Genomic DNA, 23,785 nt, shown 5'->3' with positions numbered 1-23,785 from the left:
AGAAAGGAAATTAAGTAACAGTGGCAGGCTGCTTGGGACATTGAACTAAACAACAAACTGCAATTGGTCAAGCCAGATCTAGGTGTGCTGCTCAATTCCGTGGCAAGGAAATAAAACAAGTAAATATGTCGTTTAAAGATTGCATTAAATAAGTAGAAAGGAAATTAAGTAAATGTGGCAGACAGCTTGGAACAATGAAGTAAACAACAAACTGCACTTGGTAAAGCCAGTTCTAGGTGTGCTGCTCAATCTCGCGGCAAGGAAATAAAACAAGTAAATATGTCGTTTAAAGATTGCATTAAATAAGTAGAAATGAAATTAAGTAAAATTGGCAGACAACTTGGAACAACGAAGAAAACAACAAACTGCACTTGGTAAAGCCAGTTCTAGGTGTGCTGCTCAATCTCGTGGCAAGGAAATAAAACAAGTAAATATGTCGTTTAAAGATTGCATTTATTAAGTAGAAAGAAAATTAAGTAAAAATGGCACACAACTTGGAACAACGAAGTAAATAACAAACTGCACATGGTAAAGCCAGTTCTAGGTGTGGTGCTCAATCTCGTGGCAAGGAAACAAAACAAGTACATAAAGATTGCATTAAATAAGTAGAAAGGAAATTAAGTAAAAATGGCAGACACCTTGGAACAATGAAGTAAAACACAAACTGCACTTGGAAAAGCCAGTTCTAGGTGTGCTGCTCAATCTCTTGGCAAGGAAATAAAACAAGTAAATATGTCGTTTAAAGATTGCAATATATATTTAGATAGGAAATTGAGTAAAAATGGCACACAGCTTGGAACAACGAAGTAAACAAAAACCTGCACTTGGTAAAGCCAGTTCTAGGTGTGGTGCTAAATCTCGTGGCAAGGAAATAAAACAAGCAAATATGTCGTTAAAAGATTGCATTAAATAAGTAGAAAGGAAATTAAGCCAAAATGGCAGACAACTTGGAGCAACGAAGTAAACAACAAACTGCACTTTGTAAAGCCAGTTCTAGGTGTGGTGCTAAATCTCGTGGCAAGGAAATAAAACAAGCAAATATGTCGTTAAAAGATTGCATTAAATAAGTAGAAAGGAAATTAAGCCAAAATGGCAGACATCTTGGAACAACGAAGTAAACAACAAACTGCACTTGATAGAGCCAGTTCTAGGTGTGCTGCTCAATCTCGTGGCAAGGAAATAAAACAAGTAAATATGTCGTTTAAAGATTGCATTTAATAAGTGGAAAGGAAATTAAGTAAAAATGGCAGACAACTTGGAACAACGAAGTAAACAACAAACTGCACATGGTAAAGCCAGTTCTAGGTGTGCTGCTTAATCTCGTGGCAAGGAAATAAAACAAGTAAATATGTCGTTTAAAGATTGCATTAAATAATTAGAAAGTAAATTAAGTAACAGTGGCAGGCTGCTTGGGACATTGAACTAAACAACAAACTGCAATTGGTCAAGCCAGATCTAGGTGTGCTGCTCAATTCCGTGGCAAGGAAATAAAACAAGTAAATATGTCGTTTAAAGATTGCATTAAATAAGTAGAAAGGAAATTAAGTAAAAGTGGCAGACAGCTTGGAACAATGAAGTAAACAACAAACTGCACTTGGTAAAGCCAGTTCTAGGTGTGCTGCTCAATCTCGCGGCAAGGAAATAAAACAAGTAAATATGTCGTTTAAAGATTGCATTAAATAAGTAGAAAGGAAATTAAGTAAAAGTGGCAGACAGCTTGGAACAATGAAGTAAACAACAAACTGCACTTGGTAAAGCCAGTTCTAGGTGTGCTGCTCAATCTCGCGGCAAGGAAATAAAACAAGTAAATATGTCGTTTAAAGATTGCATTAAGTAAGTAGAAAGGAAATTAAGTAAAAGTGGCAGACAGCTTGGAACAATGAAGTAAACAACAAACTGCACTTGGTAAAGCCAGTTCTAGGTGTGCTGCTCAATCTCGCGGCAATGAAATAAAACAAGTAAATATGTCGTTTAAAGATTGCATTAAATAAGTAAGAATGAAATTAAGTAAAATTGGCAGACAGCTTGGAACAACGAAGAAAACAACAAAGTGCACTTGGTAAAGCCAGTTCTAGGTGTGCTGCTCAATCTCGCGGCAAGGAAATAAAACAAGTAAATATGTCGTTTAAAGATTGCATTAAATAAGTAGAAAGGAAATTAAGTAAAAGTGGCAGACAGCTTGGAACAATGAAGTAACAACAAACTGCACTTGGTAAAGCCAGTTCTAGGTGTGCTGCTCAATCTCGCGGCAAGGAAATAAAACAAGTAAATATGTCGTTTAAAGATTGCAATAAATAAGTAGAAAGGAAATTAATTAAAACTGGCAGACAGCTTGGAACAATAAAGTAAACAACAAACTGCACTTGGTAAAGCCAGTTCTAGGTGTGCTGCTCAATTTGGTGGCAAGGAAATAAAAAAAGTAAATATGTCGTTAAAAGACTGCATTAAATAAGTAGAAAGGAAATTAAGTAAAAATGGCAGAAAGCTTGGAACAATGAAGTAAACAACAAACGGCACTTTGTAAAGCCAGTTCTAGGTGCACTGCTCAATCTCGTGGCAAGGAAATAAAACAAGTAAATATGTCGTTTAAAGATTGCATTAAATAAGTAGAAAGGAAAATAAGGAAAAATGGCAAACCGCTTGGAACAATGAAGTAAACAACAAACTGCACTTGGTAAAGCCAGTTCTAGGTGTGCTGCTCAATCTCGTGGCAAGGAAATAAAAGAGTAGATAGGTCCTTTAGGGATTGCGTTAATTTATACAAAGGAAATTAAGCAAAGAAAGGCAGACAGCTTGGAATAATGAAGTAAACAAACTGAACACTTGGTAAAGCCTGTTCTAGGTGTGCTGCTCAATCTCTTGGCAAGGAAATAAAACAAGTAAATATCTCGTTTAAAGATTGTTTAAATAAGTAGAAAGGAAATTAGGTAAAAATGGCAGGCAGCTTGGAACAATGAAGTAAACAAAAAACTGCACTGGGTAAATCTAGTTATAGGTGTGCTGCTCAATCTCGTGGCAAGGAAATAAAACAAGTAAATATGTCGTTTAATGATTGCATTAAATAAGTAGAAAGGAAATTAAGTAAAAAGGGCAGACAGCTTGGAACAATTAAGTAAACAACAAACTGCACATGGTAAAGCCAGTTCAAGGTGTGCTGCTCAATCTCGTGCCAAGGAAATAAAACAAGTAAATGTGTCGTTTAAAGATTGCATTAAATAAGTAGAAAGAAAATTAAGCAAAAATGGCAGACAGCTTGGAATAATGAAGTAAACAACAAACTGCACTTGGTAAAGCCAGTTCTAGGTGTGCTGCTCAATCTCGTGGCAAGGAAATAAAACAAGTAAATATGTCGTTTAATGATTGCATTAAATAAGTAGAAAGGAAATTAAGTTAAAATGGCAGGTAACTTGGAACAATGAAGTAAACAACAAACTACATTTGGCAAAGCCAGTTCTAGGTATGCTACTCAATCTCATGACAAGGAAATAAAAAAGTAGATATGTCCTTTAGGAAGTGCGTTAAATTAGTAGAAAGGAAATTAGGTAAAGAAAGACAGACAGCTTGGAACAACGAAGTAAACAAACTGCACTTGGTAAAATCAGTTCTAGGTGTGCTGCTCAATCCCGTAGCAAGGAAATAAAACAAGTAAATATGTTGTTTAAAGATTGCATTGAATAAGTAGAAAGGAAATTAAGTAAAAATGGCAAACCGCTTGGAACAATGAAGTAAACAACAAACTGCACTTGGTAAACACAGTTCTAGGTGCGCTGCTCAATCTCGTGGCAAGGAAATAAAACAAATATATATGTCGTTTAAAGATTGCATTAAATAATTAGAAAGAAAATAAGTAAAAGTGGGCTCGGTGGCTGTGCCAAAACATAGTTCTCTAATCCGCTCGTCTTCGCCATGCAGGTGCTCTCGCCCCTCATCGTCTGCGTCATGCTCCCTGGCATGTTTTGCGCTCCCTGGTCGAGCGCGATCGAGCATGCGCCCCTGCATGACGCAGCTCACGGAGGTCCCATCAACAAGGCAACCAAAAACGCCCCTTTTCCTGCAATATCGGCTCAAAACAACTGGATCCTCAGACCAGATTGGAAGGCCCCATCGTCAGCGACTACATTCAATGTGTCAACTATAAATGAACAGCGACCGTCACCGGCACTCTGTGGGCTCGGTGGCTGTGCCACAGCACAGTTCTCTAATCCGCTCGTCTTCGCCTTGCAGGTTGGTGGCCATTACAGTCTCTTTTCAAAGTAAACGAGTAACTATTTTTTGGTACAGCTCCCGAGCCCTCAGTGCTGCCTTGTTATCAGTGTTGAGTGTCTTCACGTTGTTCATTCTTTGTTACTGTCGTGTGGTGATAGTGAGAGCAACCCCGGTCCTGACAAGTATACATTATTCTTGACGAACTAAAAAAGATGTCTTCTGGCCAGACCACATTAGTAACTGAAGTGCAGGAGCTTAAGAGCCAACTTCTCTCAATGGACCAAAAAATGGCAGATTTCACCACCCGTCTCAGCACTTTAGAAACTCACTGCCGAAATCTGTCTACAATGCGCACTGACCTAGAAGCAATCCAAACCACTACGACCGAAACGACCCGCCTAGTTAGTATGCTAGAGGCTCGCCTGGAAGACGTTGAAAACCGCTCCCGGCGAAACAACCTAATTTTCTATGGTTTACCTGATACCAACCCCTCTGAAACCTATTCGCAATCCGAAGAAATAATCACTCGCCACTGCTCTCAATACCTTGATATCCAGTTAAGCCCAATCGAAATTGAATGTCCTCACCGCCTCGGAAGACACTCTCAGGATCGGCAACGCCCGATTATCGTCAAATTTACATCCTTCAAAACAAAAGAATCAGTTCTTTCCAAAGGTCCAAAGTTCAAAGATACAGGTTACAGCGTAGGTGAAGATTTTTCGTGCCGCGTCCAGAATTGCCGAAAACAGCGTATAGCTTTCGCTAAGGCGAAGTCTGTGTCTTATTCCCTGCGGTTTAGAACGCTGCATATCGGCCCAAAGCGTTACATTTTTGATGAAAGTTCTGAAACTGTTAAAGAAATATCTTAACAATCAACTCACCCCTGCCGGCCACCGCATTATTCCCCACCTACTCCTCGTGCCAACTTTTCCCTATCGGTTATCTTTACTAACATCCGCAGCTTCTTGCCGAAACGCGATATCGTGTCAAACCTTATTTCATCATCAGGCAGCGATCTACTTGTATTAACCGAAACGTGGTTGAACAGGGATATAAATGACTCAGAGATCTTGTTTAATTTGCCAAATTTTCTTCTTTTTCGCGCCGATAGGAAAGAAGCCCGCGGAAGGGGAGTTCTAATTGCCGTCAACGAACAGTTATCATGCTCCGTCATAAATGTCTGCTCGGACTTGGAAATACTATGGCTCATGTGCCGTGCTTCACCCCTGTCACTTCTAATTGGGGTGTGCTATAGACCACCTCGAAGTAGTCGCGACTTTCCTCGCAAGCTTCACAATATCCTAAATCAACTGGTTTCAAAGCACCCTAAGGCACATATCCTCCTATCTGGGGATTTTAACTACCCCAATATCGACTGGAATAGTCAACCTCAGCCCATGGTCAGTCAGGAAGAGTCGAGAGAATTCCTTGATGTCTGTCTTAATTTTAATTTGACCCAATTAGTATCTGAACCAATACGTGTCGCAGGAGAAGCAGCTAACACTCTAGACCTCATTCTGACCACTCATCCAGATAGCTTAGAATCCCTTACGTACCTCCGCGAAATCAGCGACCATAAAGTAATTCATACAACTTTCAGCTTTACACCTGTGTTAAAAGAACCTTCCCGGAAAACTATTATGCTCTACGACAAGGGAAACTACGAAGCAATCAGCAATGAATTAAATAACTTCTTGTCAATGTTTGAAACATCCTTTCATAGCAGAAGTGTAAATGAAAACTGGACACTCTTCAAACATAAAATAGCTGACGTAACCAATAAATATATCTCGACGTGCAGTTTTAGGAAGCGTAATCAGAAGCCGTGGTTCACCAAAACACTAAAAAGACTCGAAAATAAGAAAAAACGCGCATTTCGTACAGCGAAGCGACAAGGAAACTCAAATGCGTGGGTAAAATACCATGAAGTGGAACAATTGTACTCGGCCGTGATTGTTAAAGCTACGCGCTCCTTCTACGAAGTCCACCTACCAAAAATGATATCGATAACCCCAAAAAATTCTGGAAAGTGATAAACCCAAAAGAAACGCGCGCTATCACCCTCACTAACAATGCCGGTGTTACAATGACTGATACCGAATGTGCAAACGCATTTAACACTGCTTTTTCGTCCGTTTTTACTGACGAATCCGAATTGCCCTGTTCTACACTACCACTTGTTATCACCACAGCCATGGAACCCATAACTTTCAACAGTAGCGGAATTTCATGCACAATTGATAAAATAAAGAACTCATCCGCTACCGGCATAGATGATACAAACTCAAAAATTTTAAAGAACGCTAAACTAGTTTGCTCCAGTATCCTTTGTGCACTGTTTACGCAATCATTGTCTGAAGGAACCATACCTGACGACTGGAAAGTGGGGAAGGTCGTTCCCATCCACAAAACAGGTACTACTGATTCACCTCTTAATTATCGCCCTATTTCATTAACAAGTGTACCCTGCAAATTAATGAAACATGTCATTTACAGCCAAATCATACAATTCCTAGATTCCAATCACTTCTTCCATCCGTACCAGCATGGATTTCGGAAAGGTTTTTCCTGCGAAACTCAGCTAGCCATTTTTCTTCATGACATTCACGCCAACCTTGACTCTAACCTACAAACTGATGCCATATTCCTAGACTTTGCTAAGGCTTTCGACAAAGTACCTCATCAACGCTTGCTTCTCAAACTCTCTCAGCTGAACATAGATCCAAACATCATCGCGTGGATTAAAGAATTCCTCACGCATCGTTCTCAGTCTGTCTTCAGTAATAATCAGCCCTCCCACCCGCTTCCAGTCCCCTCCGGCGTCCCGCAGGGTTCCGTTCTCGGTCCTTTGTTATTGCTTATTTATATTAACGACCTACCCCTGCATGTATCTTGTCATATCCGTCTGTTTGCTGGTGACTGCGTTTTTTATCGTTCAGTCACTAACCCTTCTGACCAAGAATCCCTACAGGCTGACCTAAACCATGTGCAAAACTGGTGTTTGCAGCGGCTGATGACACTCAACCCTAACAAATGTAAGTATATGCCTTTTCACCGCCGCCGAAATCCTTTTGTTTTCCAGTACACAATTTCTAACTCCTCTGTCGACCTCGTCCAGTCGTACAAATACTTAGGTATCACCATTTCTAAAGATTTATCCTGGCGTCTGCATGTGACTAACCTGATATCATCACCTAATAAAACACTTGGCTTCTTGAAACGTCACCTGCGGGATGCCCCTCAACATGTAAGACAACAAGCATACATTTCACTAATCAGAACTTAACTGGAATTCGCATCGGCCATCTGGAACCCTCACCAAGCATGTCTAACAAACGCCCTCGAAGCTGTGCAGAACAGGGCCACCAGATTCATTCATTCCTCGTATTCATACGACATTAGCATATTATCTCTAAAATTGAAATCAGGTCTATCTAATATTTCTGCTCGCTGTCGCACTGCCAGTCTCGTCTTATTTCACAAGATTTTTTATTCGCCACTCAGACAAGAACCCTACAACTGCGCACCCCCGCCGCGCAGATCCCATCGCATCAGTCACCCTCTTCAAGTTTTGCGCCCACGTGCCCGTACCACTGTTTTCTCTAATTCATTTTTTTGCCTAGTGGCAGCTGACTGGAACGGCCTTCCCCACGATATCGCTGCCATCACCTGCCCTGGAACATTCATGACTGCATTGAACACCTGTACTCCATAAAAACCCACCCCTTATGTAACACCCCGCAAGGGGTCTTTAAGGAAAATAAAGTGATGTGATGTGATGTGATGGCAACAGCTTGGAACAATGAAGTAAACAACAAACTGCACTTGGTAAAGCCAGTTTTAGGTGTGGTGCTCAATCTCGTGGCAAGGAAATAAAACAAGTAAATATGTCGTTTAAAGATTGCATTTAATAAGTAGAAAGGAAATTAGGTAAAAATGGCAGACAACATGGAACAACGAAGTAAACAACAAACTGCACTTGGTAAAGCCAGTTCTAGGTGTGGTGCTCAATCTCGTGGCAAGGAAATAAATGAAGTAAATTTGTCGTTTAAAGATTGCATTAAATAAGAAGAAAGGAAATTAAGTAAAAATGGCAGACAGCTTGGAACAATGAAGTAAACAACAAACTGCACTTGGTAAAGCCAGTTCTAGGTGTGCTGCTCAATTTCGTGGCAAGGAAATAAAACAATTAATATGTCGTTTAAAGATTGCATTAAATAAGTAGAAAGGAAATTAAGTAAAAATGGCAACAGCTTGGAACAATGAAGTAAACAACAAACTGCACTTGGTAAAGCCAGTTCTAGGTGTGGTGCTCAATCTCGTGGCAAGGAAATAAAACATGTAAATATGTCGTTTAAAGATTGCATTAGATAAGTAGATAGGAAATTGAGTAAAAATGGCAGACAGCTTGGAACAATGAAGTAAACAAACTGCACTTGGTAAAGCCAGTTCTAGGTGTGCTGCTCAATCTCGCGGCAAGGAAGTAAAACAAGTAAATATGTCGTTTAAAGATTGCATTTAATAAGTAGAAAGGAAATTAAGTAAAAATGGCAGACAACATGGAACAACGAAGTAAACAACAAACTGCACTTCGTAAAGCCAGTTCTAGGTGTGGTGCTCAATCTAGTGGCAAGGAAATAAAACAAGTAAATATGTCGTTTAATGATTGCATTAAATATTTAGATAGGAAATTGAGTAAAAATGGCAGACAGCTTGGAACAACGAAGTAAACAAAAAACTGCACTTGGTAAAGCCAGTTGTAGGTGTGCTGCTCATTCTCCTGGCAAGGAAATAAAACAAGTAAATATGCCGTTTAAAGATTGCATTAAATATTTAGATAGGAAATTGAGTAAAAATGGCAGACAGCTTGGAACAACGAAGTAAACAAAAAACTGCACTTGGTAAAGCCAGTTCTAGGTGTGCTGCTCATTCTCGTGGCAAGGAAACAAAACAAGTAAATATGTCATTTAAAGATTGCATTAAATAAGTAGAAAGGAAATAAAGTAAAAATGGCTGACAGCTTGGAACAACGAAGTAAACAACAAACTGCACTTTGTAAAGCCAGTTCTAGGTGTGGTGCTCAATCTCGTGGCAAGGAAATAAAACAAGCAAATATGTCGTTAAAAGATTGCATTAAATAAGTAGAAAGGAAATTAAGCCAAAATGGCAGACAGCTTGGAACAACGAAGTAAACAACAAACGGCACTTGATAGAGCCAGTTCTAGGTGTGCTGCTCAATCTCGTGGCAAGGAAATAAAACAAGTATATATGTCGTTTAAAGATTGCATTAAATAAGTAGAAAGGAAATTAAGTAAAAATGACAGAAAGCTTGGGACAATGAAGTAAACAGCAAATTGCACTTGGTAAAGCCAGTTCTAGGTGTGCTGCTCAATCTCATGGCAAGGAAATAAAAAGTAGATATGCCCTTTAGGGATTGCGTTAAATTAGTACAAAGGAAATTAAGTAAAGAAAGGCAGACAGCTTGGAACAACGAAGTAAACATACTGCACTTGGTGAAGTCAGTTCTAGGTGTGCTGCTCAATCCCGTAGCAAGGAAATAAAACAAGTAAATATGTTGTTTAAAGATTGCATTGAATAAGTAGAAAGGAAATTAAGTAAAAACGGCAGACAGCTTGGAACAATGAAGTAAACAACAAACTGCAATTGGTAAAGCCAGTTCTAGGTGTGCTGCTCAATCTCGTGGCAAGAAAATAAAACAAGTAAATATGTCGTTTTAAATTGCAATAAATAATTAGAAAGGAAATTAAGTAAAAAGGGCAGACACCTTGGAAAAATGAAGTAAAACACAAACTGCACTTGGTAAAGCCAGTTCTAGGTGTGCTGCTCAATCTCGTGGCAAGGAAATAAAACAAGTCAATATGTCGTTTAAAGATTGCATTAAATAAGTAGAAAGGAAATTAAACAAAAATGGCAGACAGCTTGGAACAATGAAGTAAACAACAAACTGCAATTGGTAAAGCCAGTTCTAGGTGTGCTGCTCAATCTCGTGGCAAGGAAATAAAACAAGTAAATATGTCGTTTAATGATTGCATTAAATAAGTAGAAAGGAAATTAAGTAAAAGTGGCAGACAGCTTGGAACAATGAAATAAACAACAAACTGCACTTGGTAAAGCCAGTTCTAGGTGTGCTGCTCAATCTCGCGGCAAGGAAGTAAAACAAGTAAATATGTCGTTTAAAGATTGCATTAAATAAGTAGAAAGGAAATTAAGTAAAAATGGCAACAGCTTGGAACAATGAAGTAAACAACAAACTGCACTTGGTAAAGCCAGTTTTATGTGTGGTGCTCAATCTCGTGGCAAGGAAATAAAACAAGTAAATATGTCGTTTAAAGATTGCATTTAATAAGTAGAAAGGAAATTAGGTAAAAATGGCAGACAACTTGGAACAACGAAGTAAACAACAAACTGCACTTGGTAAAGCCAGTTCTAGGTGTGGTGCTCAATCTCGTGGCAAGGAAATAAAACAAGTAAATATGTCGTTTAAAGATTGCGTTAAATATTTAGATCGGAAATTGAGTAAAAATGGCAGACAGCTTGGAACAACGAAGTAAACAAAAAACTGCACTTGGTAAAGCCAGTTCTAGGTGTGCTGCTCATTCACGTGGCAAGGAAAAAAACAAGTAAGTATGTCATTTAAAGATTGCATTAAATAAGTAGAAAGGAAATTAAGTAAATATGGCAGACAACTTGGAACAACGAAGTAAACAACAAACTGCACTTTGTAAAGCCAGTTCTAGGTGTGGTGCTCAATCTCGTGGCAAGGAAATAAAACAAGCAAATATGTCGTTAAAAGATTGCATTAAATAAGTAGAAAGGAAATTAAGCCAAAATAGCAGACAGCTTGGAACAACGAAGTAAACAACAAACTGCACTTGATAGATTCAGTTCTAGGTGTGCTGCTCAATCTCATGGCAAGGAAATAAAACAAGTAAATATGTCCTTTAAAGATTGCATTAAATAAGTAGAAAGGAAATTAAGTAAAAATGGCAGACAACTTGGAACAACGAAGTAAGCAACAAACTGCATATGGTAAAGCCAGTTCTAGGTGTGCTGCTCAATTCCGTGGCAAGGAAATAAAACAAGTAAATATGTCGTTTAAAGATTGCATTAAATAAGTAGAAAGGAAATTAAGTAAAAGTGGCAGACAGCTTGGAACAATGAAGTAAACAACAAACTGCACTTGGTAAAGCCAGTTCTAGGTGTGCTGCTCAATCTCGCGGCAAGGAAATAAAACAAGTAAATATGTCGTTTAAAGATTGCATTAAATAAGTGGAAAGGAAATTAAGTAAAAATGGCAGACAACTTGAAAATCGAAGTAAATAACAAACTGCATTAGGTAAAGCCAGTTCTAGGTGTGCTACTCAATCTCATGGCAAGGAAATAAAAAAGTAGATATGTCCTTTAGGAATTGCGTTAAATTAGTACAAAGGAAATTAAGTAAAGAAAGACAGACAGCTTGGAACAACGAAGTAAACAAACTGCACTTGGTAAAGCCAGTTCTAGGTGTGCTGCTCAATCTCGCGGCAAGGAAATAAAACAAGTAAATATGTCGTTTAAAGATTGCATTAAATAATTAAAAAGGAAATTAAGTAAAAATGGGAGACAGCTTGGAACAATGAAGTAAACAACAAACTGCACAGGGTAAATCCAGTTCTAGGTGTGCTGCTCAATCTCGTGGCAAGGAAATAAAACAAGTAAATATGTCGTTTTAAATTGCATTAAATAACAACCTGCAAACTGCACTTGGTAACTGCACTTGGTAAAGCCAAACAAACTGCACTTGGTAAAGCCAGTTTTATGTGTGGTGCTCAATCTCGTGGCAAGTAAATAAAACAAGTAAATATGTCCTTTAATGATTGCATTAAATAAGTAGAAAGGAAATTAAGTAAAAATGGCAGACACCTTGGAACAATGAAGTAAAACACAAACTGCACTTGGAAAAGCCAGTTCTAGGTGTGCTGCTCAATCTCGTGGCAAGGAAATAAAACAAGTAAAGATGTCGTTTAAAGATTGCATTAAATATTTAGATAGGAAATTGAGTAAAAATGGCACACAGCTTGGAACAACGAAGTAAACAAAAACCTGCACTTGGTAAAGCCAGTTCTAGGTGTGCTGCTCATTCTCGTGGCAAGGAAACAAAACAAGTACATATGTCATTTAAAGATTGCATTAAATAAGTAGAAAGGAAATTAAGTAAAAATGGCAGACAACTTGGAACAACGAAGTAAACAACAAACTGCACTTTGTAAAGCCAGTTCTAGGTGTGGTGCTCAATCTCGTGGCAAGGAAATAAAACAAGCAAATATGTCGTTAAAAGATTGCATTAAATAAGTAGAAAGGAAATTAAGCCAAAATGGCAGACAGCTTGGAACAACGAAGTAAACAACAAACTGCACTTGATAGAGCCAGTTCTAGGTGTGCTGCTCAATCTCGTGGCAAGGAAATCAAACAAGTAAATATGTCGTTTAAAGATTGCATTTAATAAGTGGAAAGGAAATTAAGTAAAAATGGCAGACAACTTGGAACAACGAAGTAAACAGCAAACTGCACATGGTAAAGCCAGTTCTAGGTGTGCTGCTCAATTCCGTGGCAAGGAAATAAAACAAGTAAATATGTCGTTTAAAGATTGCATTAAATAAGTAGAAAGGAAATTAAGTAAAAGTGGCAGACAGCTTGGAACAATGAAGTAAACAACAAACTGCACTTGGTAAAGCCAGCTCTAGGTGTGCTGCTCAATCTCGCGGCAAGGAAGTAAAACAAGTAAATATGTCGTTTAAAGATTGCATTAAATAAGTAGAAAGGAAATTAAGTAAAAATGGCAACAGCTTGGAACAATGAAGTAAACAACAAACTGCACTTGGTAAAGCCAGTTTTATGTGTGGTGCTCAATCTCGTGGCAAGGAAATAAAACAAGTAAATATGTCGTTTAAAGATTGCATTTAATAAGTAGAAAGGAAATTAAGTAAAAATGGCAGACAACTTGGAACAACGAAGTAAACAACAAACTGCACTTGGTAAAGCCAGTTCTAGGTGTGGTGCTCAATCTCGTGGCAAGGAAATAAAACAAGTAAATATGTCGTTTAAAGATTGCGTTAAATATTTAGATAGGAAATTGAGTAAAAATGGCAGACAGCTTGGAACAACGAAGTAAACAAAAAACTGCACTTGGTAAAGCCAGTTCTAGGTGTGCTGCTCATTCACGTGGCAAGGAAAAAAACAAGTAAATATGTCATTTAAAGATTGCATTAAATAAGTAGAAAGGAAATTAAGTAAATATGGCAGACAACTTGGAACAACGAAGTAAACAACAAACTGCACTTTGTAAAGCCAGTTCTAGGTGTGGTCCTCAATCTCGTGGCAAGGAAATAAAACAAGCAAATATGTCGTTAAAAGATTGCATTAAATAAGTAGAAAGGAAATTAAGCCAAAATAGCAGACAGCTTGGAACAACGAAGTAAACAACAAACTGCACTTGATAGATCCAGTTCTAGGTGTGCTGCTCAATCTCATGGCAAGGAAATAAAACAAGTAAATATGTCATTTAAAGATTGCATTTAATAAGTAGAAAGGAAATTAAGTAAAAATGGCAGACAACTTGGAACAACAAAGTAAACAACAAACTGCACTTCGTAAAGCCAGTTCTAGGTGTGGTGCTCAATCTCGTGGCAAGGAAATAAAACAAGTAAATATGTCGTTTAAATATTGCATTAAATATTTAGATAGGAAATTGAGTAAAAATGGCAGACAGCTTGGAACAACGAAGTAAACAAAAAACTGCACTTGGTAAAGCCAGTTCTAGGTGTGCTGCTCATTCTCGTGGCAAGAAAACAAAACAAGTAAATATGTCATTTAATGATTGCATTAAATAAGTAGAAAGGAAATAAAGTAAAAATGGCTGACAGCTTGGAACAACGAAGTAAACAACAAACTGCACTTTGTAAAGCCAGTTCTAGGTGTGGTGCTCAATCTCGTGGCAAGGAAATAAAACAAGCAAATATGTCGTTAAAAGATTGCATTAAATAAGTAGAAAGGAAATTAAGCCAAAATGGCAGACAGCTTGGAACAACGAAGTAAACAACAAACTGCACTTGATAGAGCCAGTTCTAGGTGTGCTGCTCAATCTCGTGGCAAGGAAATAAAACAAGTAAATATGTCGTTTAAAGAGTGCATTAAATAATTAGAAAGGAAATTAAGTAAAAATGGGAGACAGCTTGGAACAATGAAGTAAACAACAAACTGCACAGGGTAAATCCAGTTCTAGGTGTGCTGCTCAATCTCGTGGCAAGGAAATAAAACAAGTAAATATGTCGTTTTAAATTGCATTAAATAACAACCTGCAAACTGCACTTGGTAACTGCACTTGGTAAAGCCAAACAAACTGCACTTGGTAAAGCCAGTTTTATGTGTGGTGCTCAATCTCGTGGCAAGGAAATAAAACAAGTAAATATGTCCTTTAAAGATTGCATTAAATAAGTAGAAAGGAAATTAAGTAAAAATGGCAGACACCTTGGAACAATGAAGTAAAACACAAACTGCACTTGGAAAAGCCAGTTCTAGGTGTGCTGCTCAATCTCGTGGCAAGGAAATAAAACAAGTAAATATGTCGTTTAAAGATTGCATTAAATATTTAGATAGGAAATTGAGTAAAAATGGCACACAGCTTGGAACAACGAAGTAAACAAAAACCAGCACTTGGTAAAGCCAGTTCTAGGTGTGCTGCTCATTCTCGTGGCAAGGAAACAAAACAAGTACATATGTCATTTAAAGATTGCATTAAATAAGTAGAAAGGAAATTAAGTAAAAATGGCAGACAACTTGGAACAACGAAGTAAACAACAAACTGCACTTTGTAAAGCCAGTTCTAGTTGTGGTGCTCAATCTCGTGGCAAGGAAATAAAACAAGCAAATATGTCGTTAAAAGATTGCATTAAATAAGTAGAAAGGAAATTAGGCCAAAATGGCAGACAGCTTGGAACAACGAAGTAAACAACAAACTGCACTTGATAGAGCCAGTTCTAGGTGTGCTGCTCAATCTCGTGGCAAGGAAATAAAACAAGTAAATATGTCGTTTAAAGATTGCATTTAATAAGTGGAAAGGAAATTAAGTAAAAATGGCAGACAACTTGGAACAACGAAGTAAACAACAAACTGCACATGGTAAAGCCAGTTCTAGGTGTGCTGCTCAATTCCGTGGCAAGGAAATAAAACAAGTAAATATGTCGTTTAAAGATTGCATTAAATAAGTAGAAAGGAAATTAAGTAAAAGTGGCAGACAGCTTGGAACAATGAAGTAAACAACAAACTGCACTTGGTAAAGCCAGTTCTAGGTGTGCTGCTCAATCTCGCGGCAAGGAAATAAAACAAGTAAATATGTCGTTTAAAGATTGCATTAAATAAGTAGAAATGAAATTAAGTAAAATTGGCAGACAACTTGGAACAACGAAGTAAACAACAAACTGCACATGGTAAAGCCAGTTCTAGGTGTGCTGCTCAATTCCGTGGCAAGGAAATAAAACAAGTAAATATGTCGTTTAAAGATTGCATTAAATAAGTAGAAAGGAAATTAAGTAAAAGTGGCAGACAGCTTGGAACAACGAAGAAAACAACAAACTGCACTTGGTAAATCCAGTTCTAGGTGTGCTGCTCAATCTCGTGGCAAGGAAATAAAACAAGTAAATATGTCGTTTAAAGATTGCATTTAATAAGTGGAAAGGAAATTAAGTAAAAATGGCAGACAACTTGGAACAACGAAGTAAATAACAAACTGCACTTGGTAAAGCCAGTTCTAGGTGTGGTGCTCAATCTCGTGGCAAGGAAACAAAACAAGTACATATATCATTTAAAGATTGCATTAAATAAGTAGAAAGGAAATTAGGTAAAAATGGCAGACACCTTGGAACAATGAAGTAAAACACAAACTGCACTTGGAAAAGCCAGTTCTAGGTGTGCTGCTCAATCTCGTGGCAAGGAAATAAAACAAGTAAATATGTCGTTTAAAGATTGCATTAAATATTTAGATAGGAAATTGAGTAAAAATGGCACACAGCTTGGAATAACGAAGTAAACAAAAACCTGCACTTGGTAAATCCAGTTCTAGGTGTGCTGCTCATTCTCGTGGCAAGGAAACAAAACAAGTACATATGTCATTTAAAGATTGCATTAAATAAGTAGAAAGGAAATTAAGTAAAAATGGCAGACAACTTGGAACAACGAAGTAAACAACAAACTGCACATGGTAAAGCCAGTTCTAGGTGTGCTGCTTAATCTCGTGGCAAGGAAATAAAACAAGTAAATATGTCGTTTAAAGATTGCATTAAATAATTAGAAAGGAAATTAAGTAACAGTGGCAGGCTGCTTGGGACATTGAACTAAACAACAAACTGCAATTGGTCAAGCCAGATCTAGGTGTGCTGCTCAATTCCGTGGCAAGGAAATAAAACAAGTAAATATGTTGTTTAAAGATTGCATTAAATAAGTAGAAAGGAAATTAAGTAAAAGTGGCAGACAGCTTGGAACAATGAAGTAAACAACAAACTGCACTTGGTAAAGCCAGTTCTAGGTGTGCTGCTCAATCTCGCGGCAAGGAAATAAAACAAGTAAATATGTCGTTTAAAGATTGCATTAAATAAGTAGAAATGAAATTAAGTAAAATTGGCAAACAACTTGGAACAACGAAGAAAACAACAAACTGCACTTGGTAAAGCCAGATCTAGGTGTGCTGCTCAATCTCGTGGCAAGGAAATAAAACAAGTAAATATGTCGTTTAAAGATTGCATTTATTAAGTGGAAAGGAAATTAAGTAAAAATGGCACACAACTTGGAACAACGAAGTAAATAACAAACTGCACTTGGTAAAGCCAGTTCTAGGTGTGGTGCTCAATCTCGTGGCAAGGAAACAAAAACAAGTACATATGTCATTTAAAGATTGCATTAAATAAGTAGAAAGGAAATTAAGTAAAAATGGCAGACACCTTGGAACAATGAAGTAAAACACAAACTGCACTTGGAAAAGCCAGTTCTAGGTGTGCTGCTCAATCTCTTGGCAAGGAAATAAAACAAGTAAATATGTCGTTTAAAGATTGCAATAAATATTTAGATAGGAAATTGAGTAAAAATGGCACACAGCTTGGAACAACGAAGTAAACAAAAACCTGCACTTTGTAAAGCCAGTTCTAGGTGCACTGCTCAATCTCGTGGCAAGGAAATAAAACAAGTAAATATGTCGTTTAAAGATTGCATTAAATAAGTAGAAAGGAAAATAAGGAAAAACGGCAAACCGCTTGGAACAATGAAGTAAACAACAAACTGCACTTTGTAAAGCCAGTTCTAGGTGTGGTGCTCAATCTCGTGGCAAGGAAATAAAACAAGCAAATATGTCGTTAAAAGATTGCATTAAATAAGTAGAAAGGAAATTAAGCCAAAATGGCAGACAGCTTGGAACAACGAAGTAAACAACAAACTGCACTTGATAGAGCCAGTTCTAGGTGTGCTGCTCAATCTCGTGGCAAGGAAATAAAACAAGAAAATATGTCGTTTAAAGATTGGATTTAATAAGTGGAAAGGAAATTAAGTAAAAATGGCAGACAACTTGGAACAACGAAGTAAACAACAAACTGCACATGGTAAAGCCAGTTCTAGGTGTGCTGCTTAATCTCTTGGCAAGGAAATAAAACAAGTAAATATGTCGTTTAAAGATTGCATTAAATAATTAGAAAGGAAATTAAGTAACAGTGGCAGGCTGCTTGGGACATTGAACTAAACAACAAACTGCAATTGGTCAAGCCAGATCTAGGTGTGCTGCTCAATTCCGTGGCAAGGAAATAAAACAAGTAAATATGTCGTTTAAAGATTGCATTAAATAAGTAGAAAGGAAATTAAGTAAACGTGGCAGACAGCTTGGAACAATGAAGTAAACAACAAACTGCACTTGGTAAAGCCAGTTCTAGGTGTGCTGCTCAATCTCGCGGCAAGGTAATAAAACAAGTAAATATGTCGTTTAAAGATTGCATTAAATAAGTAGAAAGGAAATTAAGTAAAAGTGGCAGACAGCTTGGAACAATGAAGTAAACAACAAACTGCACTTGGTAAAGCCAGTTCTAGGTGTGCTGCTCAATCTCGCGGCAAGGAAATAAAACAAGTATATATGTCGTTTAAAGATTGCATTAAATAAGTAGAAATGAAATTAAGTAAAATTGGCAGACAGCTTGGAACAACGAAGAAAACAACAAACTGCACTTGGTAAAGCCAGTTCTAGGTGTGCTGCTCAATCTCGCGGCAAGGAAATAAAACAAGTAAATATGTCGTTTAAAGATTGCAATAAATAAGTAGAAAGGAAATTAATTAAAACTGGCAGACAGCTTGGAACAATAAAGTAAACAACAAACTGCACTTGGTAAAGCCAGTTCTAGGTGTGCTGCTCAATTTGGTGGCAAGGAAATAAAAAAAGTAAATATGTCGTTAAAAGACTGCATTAAATAAGTAGAAAGGAAATTGAGTAAAAATGGCAGAAAGCTTGGAACAATGAAGTAAACAACAAACGGCACTTTGTAAAGCCAGTTCTAGGTGCACTGCTCAATCTCGTGGCAAGGAAATAAAACAAGTAAATATGTCGTTTAAAGATTGCATTAAATAAGTAGAAAGGAAAATAAGGAAAAACGGCAAACCGCTTGGAACAATGAAGTAAACAACAAACTGCACTTGGTAAAGCCAGTTCTAGGTGTGCTGCTCAATCTCGTGGCAAGGAAATAAAAGAGTAGATAGGTCCTTTAGGGATTGCGTTAATTTATTACAAAGGAAATTAAGCAAAGAAAGGCAGACAGCTTGGAATAATGAAGTAAACAAACTGAACACTTGGTAAAGCCTGTTCTAGGTGTGCTGCTCAATCTCATGGCAAGGAAATAAATCAAGTAAATATCTCGTTTAAAGATTGTTTAAATAAGTAGAAAGGAAATTAGGTAAAAATGGCAGGCAGCTTGGAACAATGAAGTAAACAAAAAACTGCACTGGGTAAATCTAGTTATAGGTGTGCTGCTCAATCTCGTGGCAAGGAAATAAAACAAGTAAATATGTCGTTTAATGATTGCATTAAATAAGTAGAAATTAAGTAAAAAGGGCAGACAGCTTGGAACAAGTAAGTAAACAACAAACTGCACATGGTAAAGCCAGTTCAAATTGTGCTGCTCAATCTCGTGACAAGGAAATAAAACAAGTAAATGTGTCGTTTAAAGATTGCATTAAATAAGTAGAAAGAAAATTAAGCAAAAATGGCAGACAGCTTGGAATAATGAAGTAAACAACAAACTGCACTTGGTAAAGCCAGTTCTAGGTGTGCTGCTCAATCTCGTGGCAAGGAAATAAAACAAGTAAATATGTCGTTTAATGATTGCATTAAATAAGTAGAAAGGAAATTAAGTAAAAATGGCAGGTAGCTTGGAACAATGAAGTAAACAACAAACTACATTTGGTAAAGCCAGTTCTAGGTATGCTACTCAATCTCATGACAAGGAAATAAAAAAGTAGATATGTCCTTTAGGAAGTGCGTTAAATTAGTAGAAAGGAAATTAAGTAATGAAAGACAGACAGCTTGGAACAACGAAGTAAACAAACTGCACTTGGTAAAATCAGTTCTAGGTGTGCTGCTCAATCCCGTAGCAAGGAAATAAAACAAGTAAATATGTTGTTTAAAGATTGCATTGAATAAGTAGAAAGGAAATTAAGTAAAAATGGCAAACCGCTTGGAACAATGAAGTAAACAACAAACTGCACTTGGTAAACACAGTTCTAGGTGCGCTGCTCAATCTCGTGGCAAGGAAATAAAACAAATATATATGTCGTTTAAAGATTGCATTAAATAAGTAGAAAGGAAATTAAGTAAAAGTGGCAGACAGCTTGGAACAATGAAATAAACAACAAACTGCACTTGGTAAAGCCAGTTCTAGGTGTGCTGCTCAATATCGCGGCAAGGATGTAAAACAAGTAAATATGTCGTTAAAGATTGCATTAAATAAGTAGAAAGAAAATTAAGTAAAAGTGGGCTCGGTGGCTGTGCCAAAACATAGTTCTCTAATCCGCTCGTCTTCGCCATGCAGGTGCTCTCGCCCCTCATCGTCTGCGTCATGCTCCCTGGCATGTTTTGCGCTCCCTGGTCGAGCGCGATCGAGCATGCGCCCCTGCATGACGCAGCTTACGGAGGTCCCATCAACAAGGCAACCAAAAACGCCCCTTTTCCTGCAATATCGGCTCAAAACAACTGGATCCTCAGACCAGATTGGAAGGCCCCATCGTCAGCGACTACATTCAATGTGTCAACTATAAATGAACAGCGACCGTCACCGGCACTCTGTGGGCTCGGTGGCTGTGCCACAGCACAGTTCTCTAATCCGCTCGTCTTCGCCTTGCAGGTTGGTGGCCATTACAGTCTCTTTTCAAAGTAAACGAGTAACTATTTTTTGGTACAGCTCCCGAGCCCTCAGTGCTGCCTTGTTATCAGTGTTGAGTGTCTTCACGTTGTTCATTCTTTGTTACTGTCGTGTGGTGATAGTGAGAGCAACCCCGGTCCTGACAAGTATACATTATTCTTGACGAACTAAAAAAGATGTCTTCTGGCCAGACCACATTAGTAACTGAAGTGCAGGAGCTTAAGAGCCAACTTCTCTCAATGGACCAAAAAATGGCAGATTTCACCACCCGTCTCAGCACTTTAGAAACTCACTGCCGAAATCTGTCTACAATGCGCACTGACCTAGAAGCAATCCAAACCACTACGACCGAAACGACCCGCCTAGTTAGTATGCTAGAGGCTCGCCTGGAAGACGTTGAAAACCGCTCCCGGCGAAACAACCTAATTTTCTATGGTTTACCTGATACCAACCCCTCTGAAACCTATTCGCAATCCGAAGAAATAATCACTCGCCACTGCTCTCAATACCTTGATATCCAGTTAAGCCCAATTGAAATTGAACGTCCTCACCGCCTCGGAAGACACTCTCAGGATCGGCAACGCCCGATTATCGTCAAATTTACATCCTTCAAAACAAAAGAATCAGTTCTTTCCAAAGGTCCAAAGTTCAAAGATACAGGTTACAGCGTAGGTGAAGATTTTTCGTGCCGCGTCCAGAATTGCCGAAAACAGCTTATAGCTTTCGCTAAGGCGAAGTCTGTGTCTTATTCCCTGCGGTTTAAAACGCTGCATATCGGCCCAAAGCGTTACATTTTTGATGAAAGTTCTGAAACTGTTAAAGAAATATCTTAACAATCAACTCACCCCTGCCGGCCACCGCATTATTCCCCACCTACTCCTCGTGCCAACTTTTCCCTATCGGTTATCTTTACTAACATCCGCAGCTTCTTGCCGAAACGCGATATCGTGTCAAACCTTATTTCATCATCAGGCAGCGATCTACTTGTATTAACCGAAACGTGGTTGAACAGGGATATAAATGACTCAGAGATCTTGTTTAATTTGCCAAATTTTCTTCTTTTTCGCGCCGATAGGAAAGAAGCCCGCGGAAGGGGAGTTCTAATTGCCGTCAACGAACAGTTATCATGCTCCGTCATAAATGTCTGCTCGGACTTGGAAATACTATGGCTCATGTGCCGTGCTTCACCCCTGTCACTTCTAATTGGGGTGTGCTATAGACCACCTCGAAGTAGTCGCGACTTTCCTCGCAAGCTTCACAATATCCTAAATCAACTGGTTTCAAAGCACCCTAAGGCACATATCCTCCTATCTGGGGATTTTAACTACCCCAATATCGACTGGAATAGTCAACCTCAGCCCATGGTCAGTCAGGAAGAGTCGAGAGAATTCCTTGATGTCTGTCTTAATTTTAATTTGACCCAATTAGTATCTGAACCAATACGTGTCGCAGGAGAAGCAGCTAACACTCTAGACCTCATTCTGACCACTCATCCAGATAGCTTAGAATCCCTTACGTACCTCCGCGAAATCAGCGACCATAAAGTAATTCATACAACTTTCAGCTTTACACCTGTGTTAAAAGAACCTTCCCGGAAAACTATTATGCTCTACGACAAGGGAAACTACGAAGCAATCAGCAATGAATTACATAACTTCTTGTCAATGTTTGAAACATCCTTTCATAGCAGAAGTGTAAATGAAAACTGGACACTCTTCAAACATAAAATAGCTGACGTAACCAATAAATATATCTCGACGTGCAGTTTTAGGAAGCGTAATCAGAAGCCGTGGTTCACCAAAACACTAAAAAGACTCGAAAATAAGAAAAAACGCGCATTACGTACAGCGAAGCGACAAGGAAACTCAAATGCGTGGGTAAAATACCATGAAGTGGAACAATTGTACTCGGCCGCGATTGTTAAAGCTACGCGCTCCTTCTACGAAGTCGACCTACCAAAAATGATAATCGATAACCCCAAAAAATTCTGGAAAGTGATAAACCCAAAAGAAACGCGCGCTATCACCCTCACTAACAATGCCGGTGTTACAATGACTGATACCGAATGTGCAAACGCATTTAACACTGCTTTTTCGTCCGTTTTTACTGACGAATCCGAATTGCCCTGTTCTACACTACCACTTGTTATCACCACAGCCATGGAACCCATAACTTTCAACAGTAGCGGAATTTCATGCACAATTGATAAAATAAAGAACTCATCCGCTACCGGCATAGATGATATAAACTCAAAAATTTTAAAGAACGCTAAACTAGTTTGCTCCAGTATCCTTTGTGCACTGTTTACGCAATCATTGTCTGAAGGAACCATACCTGACGACTGGAAAGTGGGGAAGGTCGTTCCCATCCACAAAACAGGTACTACTGATTCACCTCTTAATTATCGCCCTATTTCATTAACAAGTGTACCCTGCAAATTAATGAAACATGTCATTTACAGCCAAATCATACAATTCCTAGATTCCAATCACTTCTTCCATCCGTACCAGCATGGATTTCGGAAAGGTTTTTCCTGCGAAACTCAGCTAGCCATTTTTCTTCATGACATTCACGCCAACCTTGACTCTAACCTACAAACTGATGCCATATTCCTAGACTTTGCTAAGGCTTTCGACAAAGTACCTCATCAACGCTTGCTTCTCAAACTCTCTCAGCTGAACATAGATCCAAACATCATCGCGTGGATTAAAGAATTCCTCACGCATCGTTCTCAGTCTGTCTTCAGTAATAATCAGCCCTCCCACCCGCTTCCAGTAACCTCCGGCGTCCCGCAGGGTTCCGTTCTCGGTCCTTTGTTATTGCTTATTTATATTAACGACCTACCCCAGCATGTATCTTGTCATATCCGTCTGTTTGCTGGTGACTGCGTTTTTTATCGTTCAGTCACTAACCCTTCTGACCAAGAATCCCTACAGGCTGACCTAAACCATGTGCAAAACTGGTGTTTGCAGCGGCTGATGACACTCAACCCTAACAAATGTAAGTATATGCCTTTTCACCGCCGCCGAAATCCTTTTGTTTTCCAGTACACAATTTCTAACTGCTCTGTCGACCTCGTCCAGTCGTACAAATACTTAGGTATCACCATTTCTAAAGATTTATCCTGGCGTCTGCATGTG

General features: G+C 38.4%; 1 pseudogene; it reads left to right on the top strand.

Moving 5' to 3' along the window:
* The first annotated feature begins 3,906 nt into the window (after positions 1 to 3,906).
* Positions 3,907 to 21,873, top strand: LOC144111925 (uncharacterized; annotated as a pseudogene).
* The last annotated feature ends 1,912 nt before the right edge of the window (positions 21,874 to 23,785 follow it).

This window comes from Amblyomma americanum, unplaced genomic scaffold (genome assembly GCF_052857255.1).
Source record: "Amblyomma americanum isolate KBUSLIRL-KWMA unplaced genomic scaffold, ASM5285725v1 scaffold_15, whole genome shotgun sequence".
NCBI lineage: Eukaryota > Metazoa > Arthropoda > Arachnida > Ixodida > Ixodidae > Amblyomma > Amblyomma americanum.
This window is presented reverse-complemented; position numbering and strand designations above follow the sequence as displayed.